This window comes from Rhineura floridana, chromosome 4 (genome assembly GCF_030035675.1).
Source record: "Rhineura floridana isolate rRhiFlo1 chromosome 4, rRhiFlo1.hap2, whole genome shotgun sequence".
In the NCBI taxonomy this organism is placed as follows: domain Eukaryota; kingdom Metazoa; phylum Chordata; class Lepidosauria; order Squamata; family Rhineuridae; genus Rhineura; species Rhineura floridana.
The window spans coordinates 71,352,844-71,369,990 of NC_084483.1; the positions used below are offsets into that span (position 1 = coordinate 71,352,844).

A 17,147-nucleotide genomic window follows, 5' to 3' on the forward strand; every position below is an offset into this window, starting at 1 on the left:
CACATATTCTCATAGGATAACCCTGTCCTTTAATACATTTATATCTCACCTTTTGGAAACCTCAAGGCAGTTCATAATATAAACACAACAATAAAATAAACACAGTAATCTTAAAAATTCCCCAAGCCATTTTTATTTATTTTAATTATTCATTATTTGATTTATATCCCACCCTTCCTCCCAGAAGGAGCCCAGGGCAGCAAACAAAAGCACTAAAAACACCATAAAAACAGACCTTAAAATACATTAAAACAAAACAACTTTAAAAACATTTTTTTAAAAAAGCTTTAAAGACATCTTTAAAAAAAGGGTTAAAGAAACAACACAGACGCAGGCTGGGATAGGTCTCAACTTAAAAGACTTTTAAGACAAAATTTTGTCTTAAAAAATCAGAACCCCCAAATTCCAAAATGTGAAATGGTAAGCATGGTGTGGCCTGTCCTTAAAACAATGGAGCAGAATTCTGTTTGGCTTAGATAGCTGCTTTAGGTAATGCTACCTTTGGCTGAGGAATGCATAGCCACACCGCTCCAAATCCATGTGTCCTCAGCTTTTTCTACAGATGAGCTTCTTAACAGAACTATGACAGGGTCATAAGCAGCTTTGGGGCTTGTTCCCTCCCCCTTCAACAAGCTCAAAGATGTATGTTCATATTTGTCCAAAGAATTTTCTCTCTTTTTGGCTCAGGTGAGTTGCAGGTCCAAAATATGAAGTGAACAAAAATATAACGTGGAGAACCTATTCCCTGACCAATAACCAAATACAAATGAACATATGAAGTCAAGGTCTAATCAAAACATGATGTATTACTGAAAATTATGCAGAAATAAATAGTGGAAAATCATAATGTAGGCTATGGCTGATAGCCAATAGCATGCAAATAATGACTAAATTCTAATGTGCATGCAATTTACTCCCACAAATTGTGATGTAAATTGCTTGCTGTGCTGACAAGATGTACATGCACTCCCAATGACAACACAGCAGTAAATTACAAGGGTATTCTAATACAGAAGTAAAAAATGCGAAGATAAAATAGACCACAAATCTCAAATAATTTGACAGACGTGTCTTGACTTGAAAAAGTCTTCTTCAGTAGCATCTATTCGGAGAGCTTCTCTTTGTGCAGGGATTTAGATAAGGCAATACTTAAAAATATAAAGAATAAAAAATAGTTTTTATTAACATCAAAGGATATACCAGTTCATGTTAATAAACTTAAAATTAGGCTTACCATGTGAACTAAGTTGCTGCTGCAGATATCATCTATGAAAAATAATTTATAATCCATAATGCAGCAAGATACAAGCCTATGTAAACATAACCACTCAGGATTATATTCCAATTCAAACAAGAATTTAAAGTGAAATTTGCCTCAATAATCCATGAAAAGTTTACTCACCCAAATGTTCTACTTCTTTCTCTTGTTTTTGCTCCTATTCTGCATGCATATGCCTCCTATTCTAAATCCACGCCAAAAATAAGCTGATTTGTTTTTTTTAAAATGACTCAGCATCCAGTGTGAGGATGATGCAATGTTTAATCATCCAAGACTGATGCAATACTAACACCCCTGTATATGGGCTTCATTCTGTCAGTACTTAACATAGTACAGAAATTTCAATTTACAGAACTTAGCATGTAATGCAATATATAAACAATCATGAACCGTTTTAACAGAGCCAAACCAACTCTCAGACAATAGCTAGGAATAACCAATAAATGAATCTATGAACAGGATAGATATAGTTCTACCTACCTAATAGGCATCCAGGTGTTGATGGGCTACATTAACTCTCATTGCCTCTGACCATCAGCCACACTGGCTGGTGCCGGTGGGAGTAGAGTCAAACATCTGGAGGGCCACAGGTTCTTCATCCCTGGTGTATATGATCTCTTAGAACTGATACATAATATCATACATTACCAAACTTCCTAGATGCTCACACTAGGAGGTTATATTCATGAAATGGCGCATAAGAAATTAGAAAGTGAAGATGTAGTATATTGTATACCACAAACAATGTGTTTGGATCTTGATTAGACTATTCATGTGGTATGGTTTTTATAGATAATCGGCAGTGACAATGACTATTTTAGTTATTTTTTTTAAAAAAAATGGTTTTTAAACGTATTTTACTGTTGTGCTGTGTGTTATTTACTACTGCTGTAAAGCCGCTCTGTGTTCTGTACTGGAGGAGGGTGGGATATAGTACATTTAATAAATGAATTTGGTTTATTATTTATATTAGGCCATATCCTGAGCAATGTGGCCTTCTCTTCATTCTTATAGGGTTGGATCCAGAGATGAGTCCAGTAGAATTCCATTGGTGCAATTGAGTTTTTCTTGTTCCTCCCCTATTAGAGCCTCCTGCACCTCCAAAAGCTCTCCTTGAGGGTCAATGGATCCTCTGGAACAGTATAGGATGGGGCACAGGAGGCCGTAGCAGGATGAGGAAGTCAGGACAGTTTGGCAGGTCTGCCTTACGCAAGCAGAGTTTCCTTCCACCCCACCCATTCATCTCGGGATCAAAGCCATCATATTCAATCCTTTTAAGGAAGTGTGGTATTTGCTTTTTTTATTTTCCTGTTTTAGAAGATTACACACAGACATTATATCTGCCACAGTAAGTGAATGTGCATGCAGGAGTTATTTGAACCTTTCAGTGCAAGATGAGATACAAGATGAATAATGTGATATATTTATTTTCGTGAAGCTAGAAGTTTTAGTTACCTAGATCTATAAATTCCATAAACAAAAGTGTGCCACTTACCTAATGAATTTGGACACACTTTTCACCATAAATGCAACCATACAGGCTTTGCTTCCAGACACATTCTTTTTGATGTTACTCAATAAAACAGTTAATGCAATCAATTTGGTGTGATGTGTATCTTGTCTTGTAAACCACTGGGTCATTAACTATAACAATATATCTGTGCTCTTGCTATCAAATTCAGCTAAATAAATGTTCAAAGAATAGGTAAGAAGAATTCATTTTGCAGAGAGGAGATTATTAATGTACTGATGGCATTAAAGAAACAGGTCACCCAACCTTCAATTTGTTTGGAAGGATTTTGGCAAGAACTCCATGTTGTTAGAAGGCAAATAAGAAGAACATAAGAAGAACCTAATGACAGACAGGCATAGTTCTTGAAGAAAAAAATGGGTTATATGAAAAAGGACTCCTCTGCCCACCACTGTGAAGTCTTCATGGAGGAGAGATGTTGCTATAGAGCGGGGATGGCTCACTTATAACCCTATGGCTGCTTGTTCTTTATGGGGGATGGGAAGGATATTTTTTAAATCTAACCATGATTGTCTGTTGGGCTGGCACAATTTTGACTTTAGCTTGAGTCTTCTATCTCCCAGGTGTGCTTTATTGTTTGACCATTTGCCTAATTGGCTAATAAGTTTGGACGTGGAAAAAAACACCTGCTTAGGGGTGTGAGAGTGTATTGGAAGGTGCCTGGAAGGGATATACTAGTTACAAGTAGGGATGAGCCCAGACTGTGATTGCTATCCAGGTGGTAAGGGTACAACCAAGAGAAGTTTCCTCAATTGGGACACAGAGACCCTACTCTCCACATGAGAAGAATGGCTAATTTATCAGGTGCAATTCCTGGGTCAGCTGAATTGTCATGGAGGGTAGCATCTAAGTTGGAAGTTCATACAAGTTTCTGTGGGCATGGGCATATCTTCTAACCACTCCATCCAGACTGGTCTGAAGAGCTAATGGTACTCTGTGGCTTGGACACATGGTCATATATACTCAGTAATGTGGGTCCTCTATGCAGATGGATAGGTCCCAACCTTTTCACAATGTAGTCACACTGGTGTATGTATCAGAGTGGAGCGGGAACTAATATAGACCAGTGCTCTTCAATCTTGGATCACCAGATGTTGCTGGGCCAAAATTCCCATCATTCCAAGCCAGCATGGCCAGTCATCGGGGGTTGAGAGTCATAGTCCAACAACCTTTGGGGATAGAAGGCTGAAGATCACTGCTGTAGAGGATGGGTAGGTGGAGGACCTGGATTTCCTCAATTCTATTCCATGTGCCAAATATAGGATCTGTACCTGATCTATCTGTCAAGTGCCAATGTGAGCATGTGCCTATATATAGCCAACAATTAGCCTGGCAAGAACAAAAGTCTCCTTTCAACTTGCACCTCCTCCGTTAGTAATGTAAGCATTTCTTAATGGTTATTTTCCACCTCTGTTTTGCACATGCAACTATATTGGTACTCCATTGTTTTCCACGGATGCTAAAGTTCCAAATATGGTCAAAATGTGGGCTCTGTATGCACCATAAATTTAAAGCACATGGCTTCCCCCAATTAATTCTTGGAACTATACTGTGTTAAGGGTGTTGGGAATTGTAGTTCTGTGAGGGGTAAACTACCACTCCCAGGATTCTTTGGGAAAAGTCATGTGCTTTAAATGTATGGTGCGCATGCAGCCTTTGAGCTCCTTTGCTTCCTGAGAACACTCTCTATGATGTGGCAGGAAACTTAGTTTGTCATACTTCTAATTATTCGGCATCTTCACGTTGGTCTTGGAAACTGCTTTTTCCCATGATGCATTACTGTTACCTTGGTCTCCTCTTCAGCTAGATTAAGCTCATCTATTGCATGTAATCCCTCCCTTTAGTGTTTGGGTCCAAGGGACCATATTGTTCAGTCTTTATACTCCAAGCTGTCCCACACTTTGTTGGACCTCTGTGAGGACAGATTGCTCCAACTCTTGCTAGCACCATGCCCTCTCCCTTGCCTCATCTCCATGTTTGTCATTTTCTTTTGGTTAGTTAGGGACCTTAAAGGGAAGGGCATGAAGCTGCATATTCACCTTGAGGACATTTTCCTGCTTTTGGAGCCATATTGGGAACCCACAGACTTGGAAAACCAATTGTACTCTGAGCATCCATGGCCCACTATCATGGGCTTTGGCTGTGGGGCGGTATACAAATGCAATAAATAAATAAATAAATACTGGCAACAGTAAGCATGCACTGCTAATGGAACCCTCATGTGAAATATTGATACTAGGCAATTGATTTCAGTGATATAGTTCTTTGGTTCAGCAATATTGTGTCGAATTCTTTTTCCTCGCTGTTATTTCTGTGACTTTCCCACTCTGATGATTCATTGACACAATATATTTGTATCGGCTGGGTCGAAGACTTAATAACCCTCCCATGTCAGACTATGTATAAGTCCTTCCCAAGGGGCACTCACTGCACCATCTCTGCTCTTACTGTTTACCCACACAGCTACATGGTTTAATATTAAAGGGCAGAGGTAGCATCCCTCCATCTCCTCAGGTGCACAAGACTTTTAAAACATAGTAAACATATTGCAAAGAAACTTCAGGATAACATGATATACTGTTTCAGAATTCTATGGGACCTTTTTTATGGATACTTATGTATCCCAGCCTTGCTCAGAAATAACATTAGGATTCGGGGGTCTTCCCTATGCAATGGATTTACTGCAAATAACTGCAAGTCCATATTGGGGAACACCTAAGACTTGGTGAATACTAAGAATGAAAGAAAGGGGGGAGAATCCTCCTCCCAGGTGACTTCCAAACACTCTAATCTGAAGTTTGATGGTGAATATTTTCTGGATGCACAGTTGGTACTCTCTGGTTTAACACTAGCACCAGCATTTGACACCCATAGATTTTGTACGATAGTCTGGCTCCAGAATTTGTTCCTTGACAAGATCCCCTTGCTGGGTCCTTTATCCTTCAATACTGCCCCCCCAGTCCCTTTGACAGCATCTTACAGATGGACTGCGCAGGGGCATTTGGTATCTGACAAATGACATACAGGAGATGTTAACATTTGACAGTATCAGATGTACATTTGACAGTATCAGATGTACAACAGCCAACACAACAGTAGTTGATGGTAGAAAGTATTGGTCAGTCTCCTGACCAACCCCACTGGAGTCAGACTCAGACCCACTGGTTTTTATTTCTCTGTTATGTTTAATGTGGAACTTCAGTCTAGAGCAATTTATGGATCTGCTTACAGCTTGCACAGGATTCTGCATTATTAGGCATGACTACTCGAAGCTAAGATGTTGCAGAAATTAGACACCCCTCCCTGCAATCCTTAAGTAGGTTCAGGGTGGGCCCTTTTTACTTGCATGGGGAAGATGTCACAGAATAGGAATGCATAAGCTAACGAGCGCACTCTCCTAGTTGGAAAAATGGAGGCTCTCTGAGCCTGCTGGTGCATCTGTCTGGGCATCGGGGTGGGTGGGTGGCAGCAACACTTCATCCAGATCCTCCTCCTCTAGAGGAAGTGTGCCTGGCGATGGTGACAGCTTGGGAAAAGAGGGGGGTGAGGGGCAGAGAAGAGGCTGGGTCCTGGTCAGCCAGCGTTCCCTTTGTTGTACTTGGAGCTAAGGAGGAGGAGCTGTTACTGTCAAAAGTGATGAAGTCTTCTGCTTCAACACTTCCCTGTTGCAAACCACTGGGCTCCTCTCCTGGGTTCCAGTCTAGCTCCTCCTCTCCCTCCTGATCACTTCAGGAATGCTCCACAGAGCTCATGACAGTCAGCTGACTTGTAACTGGACATGTGTATTTAATCAATCATTTTTATAGACTGCTTAATATTAAAAATGAGTGGTTTACAACCATAACATCCCCTGTTGGGTCACTTTTTAGTTTGTAAAGCCCTTTAAGAGCACTTCAGAGACAGTTTATATTTATCTTTCTATCAGTCTGTAAATCACTTTGGGAGCCTTTTTCCCTGAAGAGCAGAATACCAATGCTACAAACAAACTAATGAATGGCACCTGTAGGTGACAAGCTTTGACCAAGCGACAACTGCATTTGAGGGCAAATGAAATTCTCCAAGTGCCCTCACTCTGATTTGGAAGGGGGATAAAGCAGGAAGGCTCTCTCATTGTCTGGAAAACCTGGGCAATCCTTTCTGCCTTGTCATGCTGTACCCATCTGTGAGGCAAGAGTTTGGGGCAATCAAGCTCTAGTCTCATGTGGTTAAATACAACTAGTTGGAAAACTGTGTATGGGGAACTGCATTCAGAGGTAAATGTCAAGTAGGCAGGACTGCTCCAAGACATTTTGCTGCCTGATGTGAAGGAGAATATGGTGTCCCAGGTAATCCCATGTATGGAAGCCATCAGACCAGCAGCTGAATCTTACTTCAGTGCTGACTGCCTCTACCTCATCTGAAGGCAGCAGGCTAGCTTAGAAAATGCAGGGAAGGCTTCATGGCACATTGTGTTCTCTCACCTCATTACTACTCCCTGCTCTCCAGCATTTGCTGCCTAATGTGGCTGTCTAACTCTGCCTAATGGTAAGGCTGGTCCTGCTTATATTTGAACTGCATTGTTATTAATGGCATATAGATTCAAATATATATCTGAAACTGTCAGTGAATAGATGTGAGCCAAGAGATGTTGATCTGGTTGCTTTGGCAACAGGGAGCTATACCCTTATTCCTTGGCATCAGTCTCATTGTGAAAAGATTCATACCTTTTTGCAAAGTAGTGGATGGCCCCTACTTTCATCTAAGCATTAGCTGAAACCAGTGTCTGCTGGTCCTATTTTCACTTCTGGAGACAAGAAGGCTGTGGTGCAGTGCATTATGGTGCTGTCACTTTCAGTGTTGGGAGCTGTGGTCAGGCTCCTTGACACCATCTTTGTTGTTGGTAGAGACTGGAGCCAGAGGGTGTTAAGTCACAGTTTGAGAGACATTTTTATACAACCAGATATTTATTTATTTAGAGTTTTAGACAAGGGTAGGGATGGAGGATAAATTCAGTTTGGTTCACATTTAAGGTTGAATCCATCTAATTTGCACTTTCTGAGAAATGAGAGCCAAAACACAGACATCCTTCAAAGTTCACACTTACTGAATTTTGCGATGCAGTTCACCAAACAATGGGTAAATGTATATAAACATGAATATATTGATGAAAATAACATACCAAAAGGCATTATACTAGGAGGAATTGCTTGGGAAAGTGTGTACAGTACACAAAAATGCATAAAATGTGTTTAGCAGGGGAGATTTATGCTGAAATGTTGAAGAATTTTCATGCATTTTTTTAACAAAATGCGAATTGCTACAGAACTGAATTTAAAATTGAAAAAATGAGAAACTGAGAGAAGCAAAATGGGTGGAATTTTCCATCCCTAGATCAAAGGGGTGGGAAATTCATCTTGTCTCTTCTGGCCACGCCTCTCATCAGCCTTGGAAACAAAGCCCTATGAAGAGTGACTGAAAGAACTGGGCATGTTTAGCCTTGAGAGGAGAAAACTGAGGGGAGAAATGTTAGCACTCTTCAAGTAATTGAAAGGTTGCCACACGGGGGGGGGGCAGGATCGCTTCTTGATCATCCCAGAGTGCAGGACACGGAATAATGGGCTCAAGTTGCAGGAAGACAGACTTCGGTTGAACGTCAGGAAACTTCCTAACTGTTAGAGCAGTATGACAATGGAAGCAATTTCCTAGGGAGGTGGTGGGCTCTCAAACCCTGGAGGCATTCAAGAGGCAGCTGGACAGCCACCTGTTAGGTATGCTTAAATTTGGCTTCCTGCACTGAGCAGGGGGTTGGACTTCATGGCCTTGTAGGCCCCCCCAACTCTATGATTCTATCATTCTATGCTCCTCTACCTCCTAAAGTGCCTTTGCCTGGCTGGAATGTGTTCTTGATCTGTGATAATGGCTGTTGCTTGCCTGGATGGAGGGGTGTGTTTGTGTGTGTGTGCCTGTGTATACAAAACATTGGCTTTTGCATGGCTGGAATGTAGCCTTCTGTACAAAGGTAAAAGTCACATCTCTTATTCTGTCCACTTCTGCTTCTAGCCCGGCTCACGTTTTGCTTCTGCCCACCTCTACTTTTGCCTCTGGACCCACATGTGGCCGCTAAAGGTTGATCACAAGGGAATGCGGTCCTCAAGTTGAAAAAAGGTTCCCCACTCCTCTTTTGGACCATTGATATCCTGCGCCACATCCACAGGTCTCTCAGTGGGTCACAACAACATTCATAAAACCAGATAACACTTCCAAAACACAATACAATCAAAAGCTGAAGAAAATCAGGGTAGTTCCTTAGAACGATATGAACAAATTCACTCGTGGTTTGAAAGGTACTTTTCTTTCCATAATCCAAATCCAGAGTTTTCACATCTTGGTTGATATCCACTGCAATTTTGGTCGAACGGCATAGGAAAATTCCATATCGTTGTAGATACTGTGCATGCAGCAGAAGAACTAGCCTCAGTACTTGTTATATGGCCCTTTATTCAAAGTTATAATACTTAGACCACCTTTTGTAAAGAAAGAGCTGCTGATTCAACCAGTATAAAAACTGCATTTTATTTAGCAAATAGCAACATAAATGCTGAGAACACTGCCTGCTTTGCTTTAGTATGGCAGCAAATGTGCTTCGTGCATTTTTAGCAATGTGGTATATTGTTATTGTGATGAACTATTAAGATTTTTTTTGCTTTTATTTCCACCCCTCTAATTTTATTCCATTTTGTTATAATCCATGGCCTGAACAAATAAGAAATATGCTTGCTACCACCAATTTCAGCACATCTCCTTAGCTAGGAAGTCTTATCAGTTACTTGTTGCTGTCTTAAGTATACAGCTTCTGACTCTCAATGGCAGCCTTAATGTTCCATTATTATAATTTTCTTCTGGAATTGTTGTAATCTTTCTTTGTCATATTCAAATATTTGCAGAGAATTAGCATGCCTCACAGAGACAGTTGGCACTGCGTAAATAATAACCATAATGTTGTCTTTTGCCTTCCATACACCTTGGTTTTTGCAAAATAACTGGGTGTCATAAAGCACTGTAATGCTTAAACGTCTACTTTTATAATAAAAATATTTTTTAAAATGTTTGGTTCTGTCTTTAATGAAGATGAGGGAGCCCACTCTATGAGCAAGAGGAGAGCCTCAGCTGAAGGAGCCTCTTGGCCCCAGTGACAAAGCGTCAAGTTAACAAGTGAGTTTGTCGGTAGGGTGAGAAACCAGGGCAGACTACTGTACCCCCCTGTTGTGTTTTTGACCTAGCAATTCCCAAATAAAAATCTCAATACATAACAAGGATATGCAAGAAGAAAGCCATCAGGAGTGTGGGAGCTATCTTGTGTCTTGTACAGCTTGTCATATGTACAACTATAGGATAGTTAGATAGAAGTTGTAGGTGTGTGCTCGAGGCAATAAGCTCCTGGCACTCAGGAAATAAGTTTGGTTCCTTGAGGCCAAAATAATTGACATGGAAAGCCTGAGAAAATCAGACAGGTTGGTGGACAAGGCTTTTGGAAACATGATAGCACTGCCCCATTCCCAAATGAATAGTTCCTCTCTTATAAATCAGGGTCTTGGGTAAGGAGGTCATCAGTCTGAGGAAGAGAGAAATGATCCCTTTAAAAGAAGGGAGACATGCCTTGGGAGAGAAACAGGTATCCTCTCATGCTGAGGATACCCCAGGGGATGGGGGGGTGGGCTCCTGGTAGTGAGCAACTGGGTCCTTAGAAGTACTGCAAATGAAAGGAATATTTTAGTCATCAGTAGACTGAGGCCCTTTTCAGAGTGCCAACACTCAAGTGGGAGGCAACAAATGGGAGGTTTTTTTTCATTGGTAGCACTCCACTTTACGAATACCCTCTCCAGGGAAGCTCTTCTGATTAAGTTAAGACTTTTCTTTTTATTCTTGCAGGCATTTTAATGACTGAAGCAATCTGAAAGTATTTTAAATGGGCTCACTCTTTCCTTCCCCACCCTCAGAGTAGTGCGTAAGCTCAGCCATTAAGAATTGAAAAAAGAGCAGGCCTGGTACCAGTGGGTGGCCAGGCTGGGTGCTGGCCAAGGGCCACTGTGGTTCAGAAGGGCCCCTGCTTGAGCAGGGAGGATGGAGCTCCTGCTCCATGATCCACACCGGCATTGGGTCATGGGCGAATCAGTAATCTGACGCTGCCACGGATTGCAGAATGGGGGCAACAACCCCCTGATGCAGGTGATACAGGATTAAATAGGCCCGCCAGCCTCACCTAACTCCCACATCAGCACGCTGCACCCACATGCCTGCCATCATCCAAGATGGTGGCAGGGGTGTCAACCATTAGGGATGCCCCCGCCATCATCTTGACTGATGGCAGGTGTGCACGCACAGCACACTAGCATGGTGATGCAGCAACATGGCAATGCAGGAGGTGGGCCTCCTGCATCCGGAGGGGGGAGGGTTGGGGAGAATGACAACCAGGGCCAAGGGCAGTCTGGTTCCCAAGGGCCCAGTCATGCCTGGTACTAGCCCTGAAGGAGAGAAACTGGCTACAGTATGAAGGGAGCTTCCTACTCCTTACCTTTCCCTGATTTCCCCCCTTCCACTGGGAGCCTTATATGACACAGCCCAAAGTGTTCAGTAGGTCTCCCCAACCCCCTTGAGAGACTATTCAGGGGCCACAGGGGTCTGCAGGGAAGAGGAGGGAAAGAACAGTTGCATAAGCTCCCTTGCACTCAGGCAGCCCACAGAACTCCAACTCATTCCATTTCATGGGGAGGTGGGAGAACATAATTTCCCCAGCTTTACCAGCCTAGCTTGTATATCAGTTCGAAGTAAGAACATAAGAGCAAAGGAAAACCCAGCTGGATCAGGCGAAAGGTCCATCCCATCCATCATTCTGCTGACACAGCGGCCAGTCAGATGCCCTTACAATCAGAAACCTGTAAGCAGAGTTAGAGGTGTGACAAGAGCAACTCTCATTTGGTCCTCTTTGCATGAGGAGAAAGATAGTCCTCATAGCTGGCTAGTCTGCCACTGATCTGTGCTCATCTTTTCTGTTCTGTCTTCCTTCCGTGTAAACGATACGTCTCAGGGAGCTATTCACACCTCTGACTCACCTTCCTGTTTATTCTTCTCTGCTGACCATCGGAGGAGAAGGAGCCATGTTCTCTTTGTTTCCTCTTCACTAGCATGAGTGGCAATGTCCAAACGTGGTCATTGCATCCTCAACTTAGTCAGCTAGGTAGAAGTAGCACCTTTCCTATCCAGTATGTATTTCTATTAATAAAGTAGTCTTTTATTATTTTGAAACCAAGGGTAAGTCTGAGTGATTTAAAGCTAGGTAAAAGCTCGCTTTCAGGTCAAATCAAACCCATGCAGCACAGAGCGCTGAGCAAGCCAAACAAAGCTAAACTCTGCTAATTTACTAAAACTCCAATTGGTCTACCAGCCATTGGAGAACCCAAGAAGCAAGACCAGTGAAGCCAAAAACCCTCTTCCTTGTGGTTTAACTCCTTTAACCAAGATGATATAGTTATGTATTATAGAATAAAAAATAAACAGAAAAATGGATGCATATTACAATAAATTGTTGCATCTTTGTAGCATTCTTCCTTGAGAGTTGGAATAGAGTTCCTACCCTATGTTCTCTTTTCCCCTCCTTTCTCATCATGGTTGACAGCTGCCATTGGCTCTTGTGACAATCTGTCAAAACCAAAATTTGTTTTACATTTCAGTCTGTGAATTAGTGTGATCAGACCAGACTGTAGAACAGATCAGTGTCTACATCACCATTGTTTTGAAGCTCAAGGGATATGATAACATTAATCAAATTTGGAAATATATGATCACCAGAAATCTAACATGATGTATTTGTCTTGTAACGTCATTGTCATATTAGTGTTTAATAATCTTAATTTTAGAAATTTGCTTTGTGTACGATAAAATTGACAGTAAAAATAATTATCTCAGTAAAATGACTTTTAAACACAAAGGAACAGATACATTTTATGTGCAGTGAGGCTATTGTGCAGCCAATTAGACCTGGCAAGGTGATGACATCACAGATGGTAAATAAAGCTAAGGGGCAAGGCCCTCATTCCAAACAGCTTCATTTGACCACAGTGACATCATCAACTAAATGTGATTTACTACATAATGGCCTTACTGTTTCCAGAATGAAAAAGGTCATGAAAAATGGCACTGAAGCAATAGCTATGCAGATCTAGCAGCAAAATGGCTCAAAAGAACTCTCTCTCTCTCTCTCTCTGTGTATGTATATTTGTGTATATCTATTCATTAATAGGCAAAAAACCTTTCAGTTTAAGAACTTACCTATAGCCCACAGATATTTCTATCAAACTTTAAAAAGCAGGACTTTAAAATGCATCAGGGAAGCAGGAGACCTGAACTCCTCTCGGAGATATTGTACTGCCCTACAAGTTGGTCAAAATGCAAACACAATTTGGGTTGGTCTTTCACAGTCCAATCCACTTCCTCTGTAGCTTGGAAGAATTTGGTAACATGTGCCTCTGAGCATATGGTGAGTGGTGGCAACACCTGGCATCTCCAAAGATGGAGAATTATATTTTTGTATGTTTATTGGTGTTCTTCTTACTTTGCTTCTTTCCTGTGTTACTAAGGTTTCTATAGAGAATCTAGTCTAGAAAATTTTATTTCCCTCATTATTCATCCTAGAAATCTGTGTCAAATCTATTTTTAACAATTTCAAAGCCTTTTTTCCCGTCAGTGTCATATGATGGTGAAGACAGCCTTTTGTCTTTCAAATTGGAGGATATGTTCTATTTCTATTTTGAGTGCATTAACAGTTGAATCTGAAAGTGCAGTTTGATGTAAAATCAGACTGATTACAATATGTTGCTACTTCAGCAATGACTCCTAATGTTGCCTCCTTAATAATGTTGCTTAAAGTTTGATAGAAATATCTGTGGGTTATAGGTACATTCTTAAATCGCAAGGTTTTTTGCCTATTAGTGAATTTCTTTGCTTTTTAATCCGGGAGGTAAGAAATGGGATCCTGTGCAAGTTTGCTGAGAATGGATTGATTATTTGCATGCTTATTGAGTTCAGTGAGATTTACTCCCTTGCAATCATGCTTAGGTGAAACTGACCACAGGGGATGGGGAGGAGAGGAGGAGGAGGGAGGGGAGGAAGGGCAGAGGGGAGAAGGGGGATGAGAGCAGGCAGGAAGGGGAGGGGAGAAGAAGGACTGGTTTGATCATTTGTATGTTGATTGAGTTCAGTGGTATTTACTCCTGTGCAATCATGCTTAGGATAGGTAAAACTGACTAGGGGGGAGGGAGGGAGGGATGGAGTTGGCAGAGCAGGAGGAAGAAGGAACAGGGGAGAGGAGGAGGAAGGGAGAGGAGAGGGGAAGGAGGGGAAAGGCAGGTCTGATCATTTGCATGCTTATTGAGTTCAATGGGATTTCCTCCTATGTAATTGTTGTTAGCATAGGTAAAACTGACCATGGGGGAGGAGGAGGAGGAAGGAGCGGGGGAAGGGGAAGGAGCGGATTGGAGGGGGCAAAGGAAGGAGGAGGGCAGGTTTGATTATTTGCATGGTTATAGAGTTCAATGATACTCCCATGCAATCATGTTTCAGTTAGGTAAAACTGACCATGGGGAGGAGGAAGGGGAGACGGAAGAGGGGGAAAGGGAAGGAGGGGATTGGAAGGGGATGGGGATGGGGAGGGAGGGGCAAAGGAAGGGGCAGGGAAGTGTCATGAGGGGGAAATAGGAGGGAGGAGAAGGGAGGATGGGTTTGATAATTTGCATACTTTTTGAGTTCAATGGGATTTATTTCTGTGCAATCATGTTTGAAGATGGAAATGGACTGCCTTCAAGTCAATCCCAACTTATGGCATCCCTATGAATATGGTTTTCATGTTAAACAGTATTCAGAGGTGGTTTTACCGTTGCCTTCCTCTGAGGCTGAGAGGCAGTGACTGGCCCAAGGTCACCCAGTGAGCTTCATAGCTGTGTGGGGATTTGAATCGTGGTCTACCAGGTCGTAGTCCAACACTGACCCGGGGGAGGGGCAGGGAGGGGAAGAGATTGGGTGGGTGGGCACTGGGGAGAGGGGAAGCCCCTTTCCTTTCCAAAAGTAGAACATTGTGAACAGTATCATTGCTTTTCAGCATTTCCCCCACTTTTTTATTCTACAGCAGGCACATGTAACCTCCCACCCAAATTTAAACAAAAGCTGTCCCTGGCCACATCCACACAAGACCTTTATTTCACTTTGGACAGTCATGGCTTCTCTCAAAGAATCCTAGGAAGTGTAGTTAGTGAAGGGTGCTGAGAGTTGCTAGGAGATGCCCTGTCCCCCTCACAGATCTTCAGTCAGTGTGGCTGACTGTTAAACCAGTCTGGCCACTGGAGCTCTGTCAGTGGAATAGGAATCTCCTCTCATCACCCTTCACAAACTATACTTCCTAGGATTCTTTGGGGGAAGCCATGACTGTCTCAAGTGAAATAAAGGTCTGGTGGAGTGTGTGGCCCCCTGATTAGCAAAGCCAAGCAGCTGGGATTCTAGCTTTTAGAACACTGACAGTTGGTTCTTACTGAGCATGCCCGACACTATTCAGTTCAATGCATAATTCTTTAAATTAATTAAAAATCAGCCAGGCATTTTTTTTTAACTTTTCAACTGCAGAAGATGAAGGTCAGAGTTTGGGACAAGGTCAGTAATAGGATTACAGGTACTCTGTGAACATGGCTGATTTTTAATGAATGTCAACAGATTATGAGAACTCTGACAGAAAAAATTCCAAAAGGCTCTGGGTTTTTTTTCTCTCCTTTTAGACTTTGAACTCTCTATTCTCTCTGACTGTTTTGTGTATCACCATGAAAATTTAGAGGGTTGTTAAGCAAACATTTCTGAGTTCAGGACTACAAGTTTTGTAAGGTTTTGTTTTGAAATGAGCTTATGGGAAGCATCAGAATGGCAGGGGGGATATTTTCAATTTAACATTGTGGAATGTGAAAAATCCACGCTGGCTACAGCAGCCTTTCCCAACCAGTGTGCCTCCAGATGTTGTTGGACCAAAATTCCCATCTTTCCTGACCATTGGCAATGCTGGCTGAGGCTGATGTGGCTGTATAATATGGAGAGAGAGAGAAAGAGCTTTTAGGAAACTTTTCACTTTCTCAAAAAATCCCTTTTCACACTGAAATTCAAATCCTTAGAAAATTCAGTACAGCACTATTCTGGATTGTATTTTTAAGTATCTCATTTAGCATTGTCTGCTTAAATGTGTAGATGTTCTCAGCACATCTGACCTCTGGCTGTAAGAAGCTTGTTAGCATAAAAGAGCTTCTGGTCACGAGTTCAAATCTTTTCTCTGCCATGAACTTAACAGATTGGCTTTGGTGAGATACTTTCAACCTCACTCTTCACTATCCCTGAGTCTGGATAATGATACTGACCTGATACAGCTTTTGTAAAGATTACCGCAATAATTCCTGTGAAGAACTTTGAACACTCTAAAATGCTAGATAAATGCCAGGTATTTTTATGCTGAAAACAAAAAGTGTTTTTTTTAAGTGCATCTTCTTCAGCACATAAAATCCTTCTTAAAATTATTTTCACTTAAAAATAAGTGGTATAGTTTTATAGGATTGTACTCCGTGGCACAGATTGGTAAGCGGCGGTAACGCAGCCGAAGCTCTGCTCACGGCCGGAGTTCAATTCCAACGAAAGTAGGAAGTCAAATCTCTGGTAAAAGGCGTCGAGGTCCACTCAGCCTTCCATCCATCCATGGTCGGTAAAATGAGTACCCGGCATATGCTGGGGGGTAAAGAAAGGCCAGGGAAGGAACTGGTAATCTCACCCCATATATATGGTCCACCTAGTAAACGTTGCAAGACGTCACCCTAAGAGTCGGAAGCAACTTGAACTACAAGTGCGGGGACACCTTTACCTTTACTTTACTCATTTTGTAGCTATAATATGGAACCCAGTACTTCAGTAAGTGTTGACAAGCGCCACCACACACATGCACGCACGTGCACACCCGCGCACACACACACAGTCCAGCCAAGCTAGTTTACTTCTGCTTGGAACACCTATTCCAGAAGTCTTCTAAAGAAGAACGAGCTGGGAAAGGATATTGTTATATACTCAAGCTGGAGCTGTGCAGCACAATCCTATACGTATTTACTCACCTCTTATACCAAGGGCACTTCTAGATGACCCACTTAAAGACCATTCCTTCTGATTTGCTTTCACAAAGGTTACATGGAAGTTATACTATGCCTGGTCTTTTATGAGCATTCACTCTGATTTGTTTGTGGGGAAGTTCATGACAATGAAATTTGCTTTCATAGAATTCATATGTCTTCC

The 17,147-nt window shown here is 41.9% G+C and overlaps 1 long non-coding RNA gene across 1 annotated transcript; it reads right to left on the minus strand.

Moving 5' to 3' along the window:
- Positions 1 to 278: 278 nt before the first annotated feature.
- Positions 279 to 1,488, minus strand: LOC133384358 (uncharacterized). The gene is made up of 3 exons (XR_009762527.1): positions 1,403 to 1,488; positions 1,235 to 1,266; positions 279 to 1,148 (listed from the first exon to the last, which is right to left on the minus strand). It is a non-coding gene; the product is annotated as an uncharacterized LOC133384358 (long non-coding RNA).
- Between the last annotated feature and the right edge of the window lie 15,659 nt (positions 1,489 to 17,147).